Genomic DNA, 13,279 nt, shown 5'->3' on the forward strand with positions numbered 1-13,279 from the left:
TTTAGATATGAAACCTTTCTAAGCATGGTAGACTTTTATGGCAGCTATAGGAAAATTACTTGGTGAAAAGGATAGAAGATCTAGAACTCCACAGGTGATCTGAAAGGTTAGCATTTCAAAACTATTTTCTGCTTTCATAAAATAGGTAGCATTATAAAAAGCAGCAGAAAGTAGGATTTACTTATGCACATTGATAACATGCATTACAGCAAGTACTGTATTTAAAAAAAATAGTCTGTCTCAAGCTGTACTGCTATAAAATTTTGAATGGAAAACTGCATTTAGGAGACTGCTGGGATGTTGCTGTAAACAATAATAAYTTATGTCAGGGCTTATGTTGAGTGTCATTATGTTTTTTTAGCATAATGATGCTAAACAGTTTGACTTCATTATTAGTATATAATATATAAGCAATATTTAATAACTAGGTATAGTGTCAAATGTCAAATTCAACTCTAGGAAAAAAATRCAACTATCAAAGATTTCCTGCAAACTCATTTATATAAAAGGTAATTTTGAAATAAAACAACTTTTGCGGTAGTTCAATATTATAGGATGCTACACTGCATATTAAGGTACGTATCAAAAATTTGTGGAAAACTATAGATAGGCAGCACACATCTCAGAGTAAATTACCTTATAAAATCAAGTCTTTTGTGAAGCTGAGTGAAGGCCAGCAAAGAATAATCAACTAGTTGGCAATTTCTGGAGCAGAGCTTCTTTCTGCTTCAACAAAGAGATCCGTTTACTCTTCTTYCTTACTGTACGTTCTTTCACTCTGATAACTTCGTCCTTCGGGCTTTTTTTTYCCCAGGTACTTCTAAACATGAAACACATGATAATACATTATTTGAYGTGTTCTTTTATCTAAAATCAATTATTGACTCAGTTTCCTGGAACACAGGCACAGCAACTCCTCAGACTGCAGTCTGCATAGAGTCAGTAGAGGTTAGTAGCCTGAACGGCCACCAACAGAGCACCACTAGTATGCCTAATGTTATTCAGTTTAACAGGATCAGTGCAAAGACTCTCAAATTGTGGCTTCCAGCACTCGGCAGATCCATGGAAAGTTGTCTGGTCATTGTGCTGGYTCTCCATATTTTCAGCTCATAGAGACAGAAAAATAAAACTGAGACTAAAAACAGCAAGCCAAACAAAAAGCCAAAATACCCACTCCATTTATGTAGCTATACTCTAGCACCCTATCTCCCCAAATCCAGTTTAAGTTAACGCATATTGGAAATCCAAAAATGGTGGGCTCTAGAATTCGCCATCCACTTTTGAACACAAAGCACGAACGACTAGCATTGCCTTCTAAGTACTGAACTGTTAGAATCACTCAAGGATGGACTGATTGTATCTCTTGGCAGAAGCCCTGGTCTTGCTCCTACAAGCACTGYTGTTTGGAGAGCGAGGAGTAAGTTTTGCTTGTACAATAAGCACAACTGCGCCTGAAAGRCAGTGAAGATGCAATAAATTTATATAATAGTGAGTGTAACTGTATAACTAGGCAAAGTATACTAGCCAGAATCAAATCCTCTTATTTCTCCCCTACTCTAYTTCATCTTGGATGACTGAACATAAGAATACACTGAAGCACGTAAGAAGGCACCTGAGCAGATGGTTATAGAGGGCCAGTTTGTTAAGATGTCCATTTGCCTGAGTGTTTGCTGTATGGAATGCATCTTATTGCTCAGCGACCAGTGGTTTTCACACTTACCTAGGAATATTTCTGAAGGTCTCAAGAAATTCAGAAAAAGACAACATTAAAAGTCAGAGGAAAACCAAATTCCTATGTAGAATATAAGAAATTAAAGTCTTAATACATTCAATACAGTCATTCATTTGAACATATTTCTTCCCAAATCACTCACAGATCTCTCCATTATACCATCTTGCCTGTCCCGTTCTCTCCATCCCTAAGTTCTTCCACTGCTTCTTTTACTAGTTCCTTCCTCTCACAATAACCTTCAAATGCCCTTTTTGGCTAGCTAATTTCCTTTTCATATCTCTACAGTTATTTCTCTGAATATTTGAGGGAGACTATAGCCTCTTCCCAAATCCTCATGTTCTCACTTTAAACTACTTCTGATCTCACCTGTTCATTTTGATATATTTATATATATAAACACATACACATATATATATATATATATAAGAATATGGACATAGCTCTTTCTCTCTTCTCCTAAGCTATCTTCATGGCAGCACTAATTATTATCTCTTTCAGTTCTTCACCATTCCTCACTGCTTAAGGCTTGATGCTTTCAAGTACATATTTTTTTCCTGATCTTCTAAGCTAGTTTTACTGTGGTGTCTCAATTTGGCACAATTAATGCAACATATTTGCAGTTCTCAACTCAAATAATGGTCTACATTCCAAGTTTTGTACTTGTAGGTAAGGCAGTTCAGGAATGTGGGGGAAAAGCAACACTACAGTACATTGCCTTTCACTGTAGAGCAGTTCAATGATAGAATATTTTGATTCTGCAATTACTCTCTTCAGTTAAAAATTCAATGTTACTTCATTACTAGCGACCACTTACTAAAAAGACCACATTTTAAAGAAGGAAAAGCAGGGTGAAATCCCATGATGACGGACTGTCTTTCCCTTTTGCAGTGCTGGATGCTGCAGGTTTGGCAAAATGCGAAAGTCCCATGTCCTGGATGAAAGACATATGAAACTATCTAGGAGTAAATACCAAATCCAAGATACCAACTTATCCCACCACACTCCTGTATTTTCATTTTTTCCCTTCCCTGCCAGAATGCATCCTGCTGTTTTCACACCATCACTATGATTCTTGCTTACGCCAGAGTTAGTTCTCTCTCAAATGACCTCTACAGCTTCTTTTCCCAATTCTTTCTTCCTTCACAYAGCTTCACCAACATGTCCTTCCAATGTTCATCAGTAGGAACATCAATCAGAGGCTATCATACCATTTTTACATTTCCATTCTTACGTTATTCCACCCGTAAGAACAAATTTAGAAGTATACTATGCAGTCCTGAAAATGCAAGTTCTTATATTATAAAATACTATTTAGTACAACGTATCACTGTATATACTTTAAGCTTTATTATTCTACAGATGACTTTTAATACAAGTTAAGATCAACATACTTTCTCYGCATCCCCTTTAAGTCTCTATTATCAGAGCATCCCTGTATTTACACTACTTCAGTGAAAAAAGCTGTAAATTAGAAGAAGTTCATCTTCTGCTTTGCTTTCTATCTACATGCAAGTCACTACATAGTTCTGTTAAAGCATTATCTCATTATTCTGTCTCTCACTATTGAGCATTTTCAGACACTCTGTGTGAAAGATGAGATACAAAAATAAATTGAATTGGATTACACAATGCTAAGTCTTGAACTTAGAGTACACTCACAGTGCATATGTAATTTGACAGCTACAGGCTATACTTTCAYGACATAGATCAAAAGGATTAATGTAAGGGAATTAAAGTTCTAACCAGCCAGGGTAGTCTGACCTGAACATTACACTCACCACCATGCAATCTTGGGTTGTTATTAACCAATCTGACAAAGAAAAACTGGGGTGATTACCTATTACACCATATGGCAGAGCCAACCTTCAAAGTTCAGAGCTTCTGTAAACCTTCACGTCTTCTGTCCACCCGATTCCGGCAGCAGTCACGTTAGCTGCCTTCACTAACACAAGAAAGCACTTGTAAAATCTGTAGATTCCTGTCGAAGACAACAACATGATGCTTTGGATTTTTTTTTTTTTAAGCGAAATTATGCAATATGAAGTTTTACGTATTGACTTTGATAAAGCTGGACTGAATAAGGAAGAAACTGTCAGCAGTTCAAACCTTCTTCTACGGAGAAAGGGGAAAGATGGAGATACTGACGATGCAATTTGACATACAGAATAGGAAAGACTTCAGCTGACTGTGTGGGGCTCAGCAAGTCTAGAGGATATTCTCTCCTGCTTCTAATTTCCACTGGTATTTCAACTAGTTTAAAATAGGGACATAAAGATATAATAAACTTCGTGCACCTAATCCTGTAAATATGTATTAAGCMTACTGTCAGAATAAGCAAGCATTACATCCCATATGAATGTTTATAGATCTAAGATTTATAATTACTTTGTTTCAAGAAAAAAAMCAAAACAATACATCAACAGAAGGGGTTCCAATTACTCTAACTTTTGTTACGTTTGTGTGCAGATACTGTGGCTTTAGATCTGTATTCTTCCATGTGGCCTTTAATCATAAAAATAAAATAGTAAAGTATTAAACTGACATGAAGAATAAACAATTAACATTTTATATATTATTTATTCTTTAAATCACTAATGAAGAAGCCATTAAGATTTGAATCCATCTAATCAAAATCAAATATGAAATTACTAACACAGTTTTTATTTTTTTAATTAAATAGTAAAAGAAAAGTTAAAACTGATCAAATTCTAGATTGTGAACACACAAATTTTCAGAGACCCACTAAGACCCCTGTAATTGTTCAGTTTCACAGTGCACTTTCTTCTGTACTGGCAATAACTGGCAATAATAAGATTTTTTTATATTCCTGTCTATTTATCCACCAGAAATTCATGTCCTGAGATCTACATTAATTCTTGAGAATAGTGAAAATTATTTTTAACTGTGATACAGCTCAGAAATGTAATGCTGCAAGAGTTTTATTTTTAAATACTGTGAAGCAACAATATTAAGAAAATCTCTGTGTGTCCCCAAATAGAGTTGTGGCATGTGTCACATCCTTCCCCACACCAATCAGCCTTGTGTCTTTAATGACGTATCGTGCATGATCTGCTCCTTCATCCCATGTAGATCAAAAAGCATGATTGGGAGTTAGTCCATCTGAAGATTTAGATTAAAAATTACAAGTATTTTTATGTAGAAAAAGCAAAACACCTGTTTCCTCTTCTTTCTTCTTACTCTACACARCATCAGAAAGTGATGTTTTATTTTGCTTTGTTTCCCTTCCTCTAGACTCCAGTAACATAATATTGGTCTAATAACATAGGAGGAATTTAGCTAAGAGCAACAGCAATTTTGAAGTGGATTCAATCTTTTCATTGAACCTCTGCTAAAATAATTTAGGTCAGGTAAAGTTTGACATTTTACATCAAGCCTCCATTTAGAAGTTATTTACCCACAAGCACATAGATTTGAAATCCTCATAGCATATAAAGAGAGATCCAGAACAGAATAAATGTTTTTTTAAAAAAAGAAAAAGAAACAAAGAAAGATTATATGCAAGCTGGAAAGTACAAACATTTCTAGCAATATTTATTGTAATTATCAGCCAGTTTTATATTTTAATGATCTGGTTTTAAACTAGRAAAAAAGCATAAACCACATGCTATAAAGAAGCAATCTCATTTATTCCACTAAGTTGCAACCTGCTTCGATTTTATGAGCATGCACATAAGTGTATTCAGTTAACATGAATTACCTATGCATGTCTGAATGTTCATGAACCATTCCTAATGGCTGTAGGTTATTGCAGATCTAATACCCCAAAAGTAAGTTATCCRTAATATGCATGGAAGCAGCAAACAGTCCTCTGCCACCTCTCTCTGTTTCTGCTTAACACTGCTGAGGAAAAACGATTTGAAACTTCACTTCTGGTGCTGCATATGTGTGGTCTTTGAGTTCGCTCAAGGGCTGCTGCAAGCAACCCCTGTTTCCAGTCATGAGTACCGCTGAGAGATTCATCCTGTCTGCTGGATTTGCGTAGCCATTTGACAGTTTCCCATAGAGAGGTGAAAGAATTTGAGGACACTTACCTAAGACAGACAGTCTAAGAAAGCAGCAGGATATAACAGAACTATGTTGCTTGAACAAGTTGTTTTTAGATATATGCTTTGGATTGGTAAATAGTGAAACAACTTGAAYGAGTTAGTTTCTAGATCCATTCTTTCACTTTCTAGAACTCATACATCTTTATAACCTGAGTGCTGAAAAGAGAAAATTTRAGAAATTAATCTCTGAAATGAGCATTCAAGAAAATGTATACAGATTCGTGGTCCTCTACAATAACTTGGCAGATAACCCTAACCTTAATTTTGCTCTACCCTGCACAAACCTCTCTCTCAGCCTGACCCGTAGACACAAACCAGCTGCAGAGCTGCTCTACCCTCCAAGGAGCAGATTGACAAAAGACGTTCATAGGAAGCAAAAACTAGAGGAATATTGCATCTTTAACAGTATCATTACTAACTAGAGGCAAATTGACCCAAAAAGATACGTAGACATAGTATTTGAATGTACACAGGCATGACACTAGTGTCCTGGATCTACATCCAAGATGCAGCCAACCTATCACCACCCGGAGTAATGCCATGGCCTCCTCTCAGGAGGGACACGTACCGGTGCTGGTCGGCAGGAAATTATTACTCCCAGGAGCGAAGTGGAAGGAGGGGAAGATTTCTGTCAAAGCTGTTACTCCAACTCAGAGCATCTCTGGACACTGACCTGGAGTCACAGCCTAGCCCTTTGCATTTATTATTTCACTCTCTGATGGGATTAATAATAGAATATTTTCTCAAAAGCTAAGAAGCATCCCCTCACTCTCAAACAACGATGAATACAAATTTGAAACTGAAAACCCCCTGAGCAAACATTTTCTATTACACGTTTGTACTCACAAAAAACAGAGAAGGAGAGTATCCCACTTCTAGAAATTGTCCTGTACAAGAGATCAGTTTTCATCGAGGTTGTCCACATAACATGAAGCAACTCTTATCATTGTTTGAGAAAAGGGATATCAGCACATTTTAGATTACTAGGTGAAGTACCACGGGAGCTGTCATTGTAACCAACTCCGCCTTTAAAACACAAGTTATAGTTAAAACTCCTTTACTAAACAGATGTGGCCTTGAACCCAACATACAGCTTGTCACAAGCCAAAACAGCAATATAAAAGCCCAGTCAGGAATTTGAATTATGCAARAAGATGGTCTATTTGACTAGTATGTGGCTGTGACAAGGAGGACAACAGAAACACCACAGGCAAGCAGATTTTTGAAAGAAAATTCAGATGCAGGCTGGTCAAATGTGGGATGTGGCACTGAGAAAATCCTAGACAGAGCTTTTGGGCCCGAGTACCAGCTAAAAGCAATCTCCTGTTGTTTCATCCTCCCATGCTTAAGGAAAAGGTAGTTGGCATATCTTTTGAAATAAACAGGATTACACAAGAGACTTTTGTCTCCAATACCAAATTCTCCTTTTAAGTGGAATAAATTTGTGAAACAGAACACTTGACTAACTCAAAAAAGGTTACAAGAGTTTTTGGAAAAGTCTTCCAGTATTCTAACAACATCTGCCTCCTGGCAATTAGGTGGCCACTGCGTTTTAAGGGTTGAAAAAGTAAAGTTTCAAACTAGAGTTTTACCACGGAAGCTGTAAAGACATCCATTCTGAAAGTAACTCTATGAACTTTGATAACACACTCCACTAAATAACATTTCTGCATGGCCAATCCATGTTGATAACTCAAGACATACAATCTATTTCCTAAAAATCTAATTTCTGCACACTGTGGGATATGTGGGGTCTGATAATAAATACCAAGCAGCTTTAACGCAAGATCATGCTTCTAATGTATATAATATAGTCACGTATATGCAATGTAATCACAGCACTCTAAAGCACAGTCTCACTTTTCTTTGAGGAATCTGGATGGAGGAGAGATGCCATAGTCCAAGAAATAACCTGTGGTACTTCTGAGTAACATGGTGAATTATGCAGTCAGACTTTGGAATTCATTGATTATCTAACATGAGGAAAAGCAAACAGTTGAGGCCATGGACTTCTCCTGACATGCTATTTGCTATGATCCAACTAACCAGTACTGGCAAGCATGTCTTAAACTATACACAAAATTTCTTCAACCATCTAAATGGCATTTTCAATCACTGCAAAATATATACCAACAAAGACAGGTATAAGAAGTTGTTATCAGCAATGCTTATTCCTCAGGGAAGACTTGGCTCTCTCAAAACATATGACTAAATCATCAGCAACAGCAATGCCAACTTCTCCAGCTTTTGAGGAGGGCAACACAGGCACTACCTGTCTGAATAATACCAAAGGTTCATCTAATTAATTTTCCATCTCCAAATACGCCCATGATCAGATGCTTGAGAGGAAAGGATAAGCATCCTGGCTAGTTTGCTTCCATATTTTACCTCATTTATGTATCAAGAAATAGCTGAGAGGAGCAGCAGAGCCCACTCGATACATACCTTCACCATCAGGTGGCCAGGGTCCACATTATACTCGCTAACAGCTGAGCCATCCTGTACTCTGTGGAGATGCATCCGTTCCTTATTTTTTCTCAGCCTCACATTTCTATTTGATTTTGCAAATGGAGCCAACTTTTCTGCTGGTTTTAATGGATTTCACCCTGAAATCAATAGAAAAATGCCCATCTGTAATAGCTGCTAATTTAGTTCCTAATCTGTATTATGCTGGACAAGAAGTTTCATTGGCTCTCTTACTTCGAGGGAAACAGAAGGAAATGCAAAAATGAAAAGGGGTAAGATTTATCTAGGAAGTGTCAGCAGCCAAACTGCTTCAGCTAATGCAGCTGCTGACATTTCCAGCCATTCACTGCATTCCTCCCTAGGGAGGATAAAGCTGAAAGAAACTACTTAGTATGAAACTACTGGATGTCCATTAAACTCATTCTAGTGGTGAAGATGAAGAGACTCACTGGCAAAATACTCCTTGTATAAACCTAAAAACATTAAAAGCCATCTAAAAAGGAGGCAGTTAAATAGATTCTTTCACACAAAGAACCAGCAATATGGAAGGCTAAAATGAATTCTGTACAGAAAAAAAATTACCTTTGATTTAAACAATTGATAAAGAGATTTCCCAGTCAAGGTCTGCATAAAGCTGAAGAGAATGATATTTTTCACAAAAAAAATCTAGAGATGCTAGAAACTATGATTCAAAGAAGAGCTTTAGAAGCATTATTCAAAGAATTTGAGGGATGGTAGATTGCTTGCTTATATTACCACCTGTTACACAGGATAACAGAAAGAAAACAGAGAGCTTTACACCAACAAAAGCTGGGATTCAAAGGTTCGCTCACAAGTCAAACCATATGAAAATTCTGGGATGGTAACAACACCTCAGGCAAATGAATCTTATTAAGAAATTAATGGAGCTGCGGTTACTTACGCTAATTGAGAATAAGGTTTCCTCGAATGTCTTTTGGAAATAACTAACCTATGAAACGCGCTGGGTGGTTTTCAGAAACAGAGCTTTGTGAGGTGCCTGCCAACTGCTGCGTCTTRCTCCGGACACGTCCGAAGAACCTGCTCCCCAAGGGAGCAGAGCAGCAATTCCACACGGCACCGCGGTCCGGTAACCCCTTGGGAGCCAAAGCACCCTCAGCACCCCGGCTCTGTAAAGAAAAAAGCAGTGGKATTTTCTTCCCCGCAGAGCTCCGAACCTTCAAGCATACCTGTACRCTGGTCTCGTCTGGAGTGCACCTTTGGGAGGTGTGCTCCAAACAGCGTGGAGTAAGAACGGGTAAGCACCGCGTGGAAGCCCTGTTTTGCCTTCCAAGTCTTGTCCTTAATTTACAGGTTATGTCTTCTCTAGATATTTGACAGACTCAAACAAGGTGATACATTCCCCAACTCGACCAAATCTCCTAATGGCATGTTTCCAAGTGGAGCTCACTGCCCTCTGCTTCATTTAAGTTTGGTGCATAYGGCAAAGCTACCTGAACTGCACTGTTTAGATTTAACACTTACGTTTCAGATCCATCTCCTCTACCCACCATCTCCATAACTAGACAGAAAGTCAGAGCTTTCACCTAGTTATAAAAGCTGGACAGAAGAATACATCTTCTACCTCATTATTTAAGCCTAAATTTGAAAGCCAAATGAAAAATAGATTAGAACTAGGGATCTTTGTCAACTCTTCGAGTGCCGTTTCAACAAACTGAACAGCAATTTTTTAAATATACATACACACATACATATGTATATATACACACATACACAGGCACATATATGGAGAAAAGGGATAAGGAAAATATTCCAATTCATTTTCAAGAAGTCTGGTTTTCTATTTCTCTGTTGAAATAAAAGCACAAGTGGCAACAGCTCCATGCCTATGCTTGTTATTGCCTACTCAAGAATCAAGTGCTCTTTCAGTTAAGACTKGATTGGTGGAAAGAAAATAAACTGTCAACTGGTGACGCTTGTTATCAAGCTGGAAAGTGAGAAAGGGTTGCTTGCTGTGGTTGGTTTGGGGATTTCAGCAAAAGAGCTTTCAGAAGCATATTCTTTTGCTGGAATCCTTGAAGCAGTTCTCTTCGGGGAATAGCATCTAACCACTGCAATGAGGTCTGAGTCAATCAGCACCCCAGGCTTGGCTGTGCTGGCATTCTCATCTCTGTAATTGAGACAGCATGGTCCAGCAGAGGAGAAATGGGATTCCAGGAGCTTCAGTTCTGCTCCCAGCTTGGTCAGTGCCTGTTTTTAACACCACAGGAAAGTCACTTAATCTTTCTGTTCTTCAGTTTCCCCATCTGTAAGACATGACCGATATTACCCTTTTAATGACACACTAGGTGGTCTTAGATKATGTCTATTTACACAAGCTAATTTGCAACAAATGAATTTGGCATTTGATCAAACTTAATGTTCTCTATCTGCTGCAAATAGCCTTCTCTGAGCTGTAACCCACTCCCCCTCTCTGGGCAGCAGTTACTCTACATACGACTTTTTTACAGCACCTATACCTAGACTAGGACAAAGGCAGAGGGTTTTTTTTTGTTGTTGTTGTTGTTTTTTCACATCACAGCTTTTCATATATCATCATATTTGTAGCRTTTTACAAAAAACTGCTAATGGCCCTGATTTTCCTGACACTTTGCAGCTTTACAGTATCTGTAAGGCTTCCCTACATGCTCAGAGAAGACAGCAGAGGCAGCATTTGCTTTGGCTTGGCAATCTCCCAAGGTTTTCAGAACTGAAAGCTAAATGTGGATATTAAATAATGTCTAGGTAAGATCCTTCCAGAGTTTACTCTGTGGTAGTCCTGGGAAGGGTGGCAGGAGAAAGAAGGGAAGACCAACCCAAACCCCATTTCCACACTTACAGAACAATCCTGATCCTGCAAAGCAGGCCCACACAAGCGGCTGTCCCTGCACTGACAGAGGGAAAGGAAAGGAAAGGAAGAGAAACACAAGTACAGACAGTTCCTGCAGTCACTCATGAAAGAGCACAAGACTAATTAAAGTCCTTAGTAATCTTCATAGCTACCTTTTAAAAACTGAATGCCTTCAATTACTGCAAGTACTTCTATAACAACAAAGATCAAAAAAGTGTGCAGAAGACATCAGAACGAGCACCTTCCTGTAGCATCAATTCACAAATAACATTTACTTCCAGAGGAAATAAGTTAGAAAGGAAAGTAAACAGAAATGAAAAGAGAATGAAATAGTAATAATCCCATAATGAAGAAATGTATTCACACTCTATGAGGTCTGAATATAGATCTAGGGAAGCCTAACAGGACATACTTTTGTTAGGAAATACCAATCTGTTGAAATCAAARTGCATCATGGAAAAATTTCTATTTCAAGAAACTTTCGCTGAAAAACAGGCRAAGATCTAATGCAAAAGCACCTGTTTCCTGCCAGGCTACCTTGTGGAGTGCTGGAGAAGCTTGGGCTTCCACAACCTTGAACTTTAGAATCACTCTATTCTGCGAACAGCATGGTGCTTATAGATCCTATAGCTTTCAGGGTAGGTATGAGAAAGCTGATTGCTCTGGGAGCTCCAGTTCAAGATGGGATTTTCTGGTGCCACGCCATGATATATGGTTACACTGATTCTCCAAGGAGTCTCACTGAACATTGTCCAAACTCCATATGGCATGCAACTGTTGCTCGGAAGTTAAGAAGCCTCAAAAGCCAGAGTAGCTAATTTTTACTTTAAAAGAAAATAAAACATTTTGATTTTTATTGCTTGCGTTTTCAAGACACTGAAATTTCCCTCCTCAAACAGGAATGTCAAGTTCCTTGCATTGCATCTGAATTACTTGTCAAGAAGAAAACAAGCCATTAAATACAGCTATACAGCTATGAATGGGTATTCACAAGGCTAATTTATTTTGCACCAGTAGGATCTCTAGACCATATATACCAAACATACACAGAGAAGAGCAGATATCCCCCAGTGAAGAACATTTAGAGGAAACACCATCCAAGTTTTAAATGAAAGATCAGCTTGCATGCTTAGTGTTAAACAAAAGCTCCTTGGCCCATAACTGTCACATGTGTACAAAAATCTTCAGGTAAATCCCTGAAAGGCTACAGCAGGCTATCCCACTGTGCTCACCACTTAGTTCCGGCCTTAGCAACAGCACTTCAGCAGGGGAACACAAATATTGCTATTCTAAAGTAGTCAGAGCAATGGGGCTGGAATGAAAACTATTTTGAGTGATGCARCTAACAACTCCAAAAAGATAGTAGTGCATTAGATTTCACTTATTAGTTGCTGGTGGAAGAGTCTTCAATGAGATCTGTATACAAAGTGTCTACATATTAGTTAATAATTTTACAAGGCTATGTTAATACTAAAAATAAGCTTTCTAGATGATTTAAGATTACCGACCTCAGTTAATATCCTTATTAAACACCAAAGTGAAAAGAGGAAAGATGATTTGCATGGACTAGATTAACACATAYATAACATAAGCTGCTATCAGCATAGTATCATATATGGAACGCAACACAGAACAGCCCAGCTGGAACAAAGACACATCTATTGGACACATTTAGTCCAATAGATTTTTTTAAAAAAAAGATGCATGTGATTAAATAATATTGTAAGTGAAAGAATGTTATTATAYGCAGAAATTAGAATTCTCAGAGCCAAAATGCATCTGGTTTGCAGCACAGGTGTTTAGTGCTAACYTTTGCATGGTTTAACAAAAGAAAGCTGTACAGCAGGTTACAACAAACATTCACTTATCCTGGTATCCTGACTCTGGGAACCGCCAAAACAGATGCTTAAGGAAAGTGCGTGAACACAGGGGAAGTAGAGGCTATGCACTGCCAATTCTCAGCAAACCTGCAGTTTAGAAACTTCCTGAGCCRGAAGCTGGCCCCACATCAGTGTCTTTAATGGCTCTTTATGAACTATTCTGCCATGGATTTATCTAATCACTTGAAGAAACCATTTGTATTTTGGCATCTGCAACATCCTGTAGCAATAGCTTCCATAATTTAATTATGTGTTGCCTGATTAT

General features: G+C 38.0%; 1 long non-coding RNA gene across 1 annotated transcript; it reads right to left on the reverse strand.

Moving 5' to 3' along the window:
* Positions 1-5,952: 5,952 nt before the first annotated feature.
* On the reverse strand, positions 5,953-9,405 carry LOC146593839 (uncharacterized). Its single transcript, XR_014896316.1, has 3 exons — positions 9,236-9,405; positions 8,245-8,405; positions 5,953-6,825 (listed from the first exon to the last, which is right to left on the reverse strand). It is a non-coding gene; the product is annotated as an uncharacterized LOC146593839 (long non-coding RNA).
* Between the last annotated feature and the right edge of the window lie 3,874 nt (positions 9,406-13,279).

Source organism: Rhea americana, unplaced genomic scaffold (genome assembly GCF_003343005.1).
Source record: "Rhea americana isolate MKP2758 unplaced genomic scaffold, rheAme1 scaffold_28, whole genome shotgun sequence".
NCBI lineage: Eukaryota > Metazoa > Chordata > Aves > Rheiformes > Rheidae > Rhea > Rhea americana.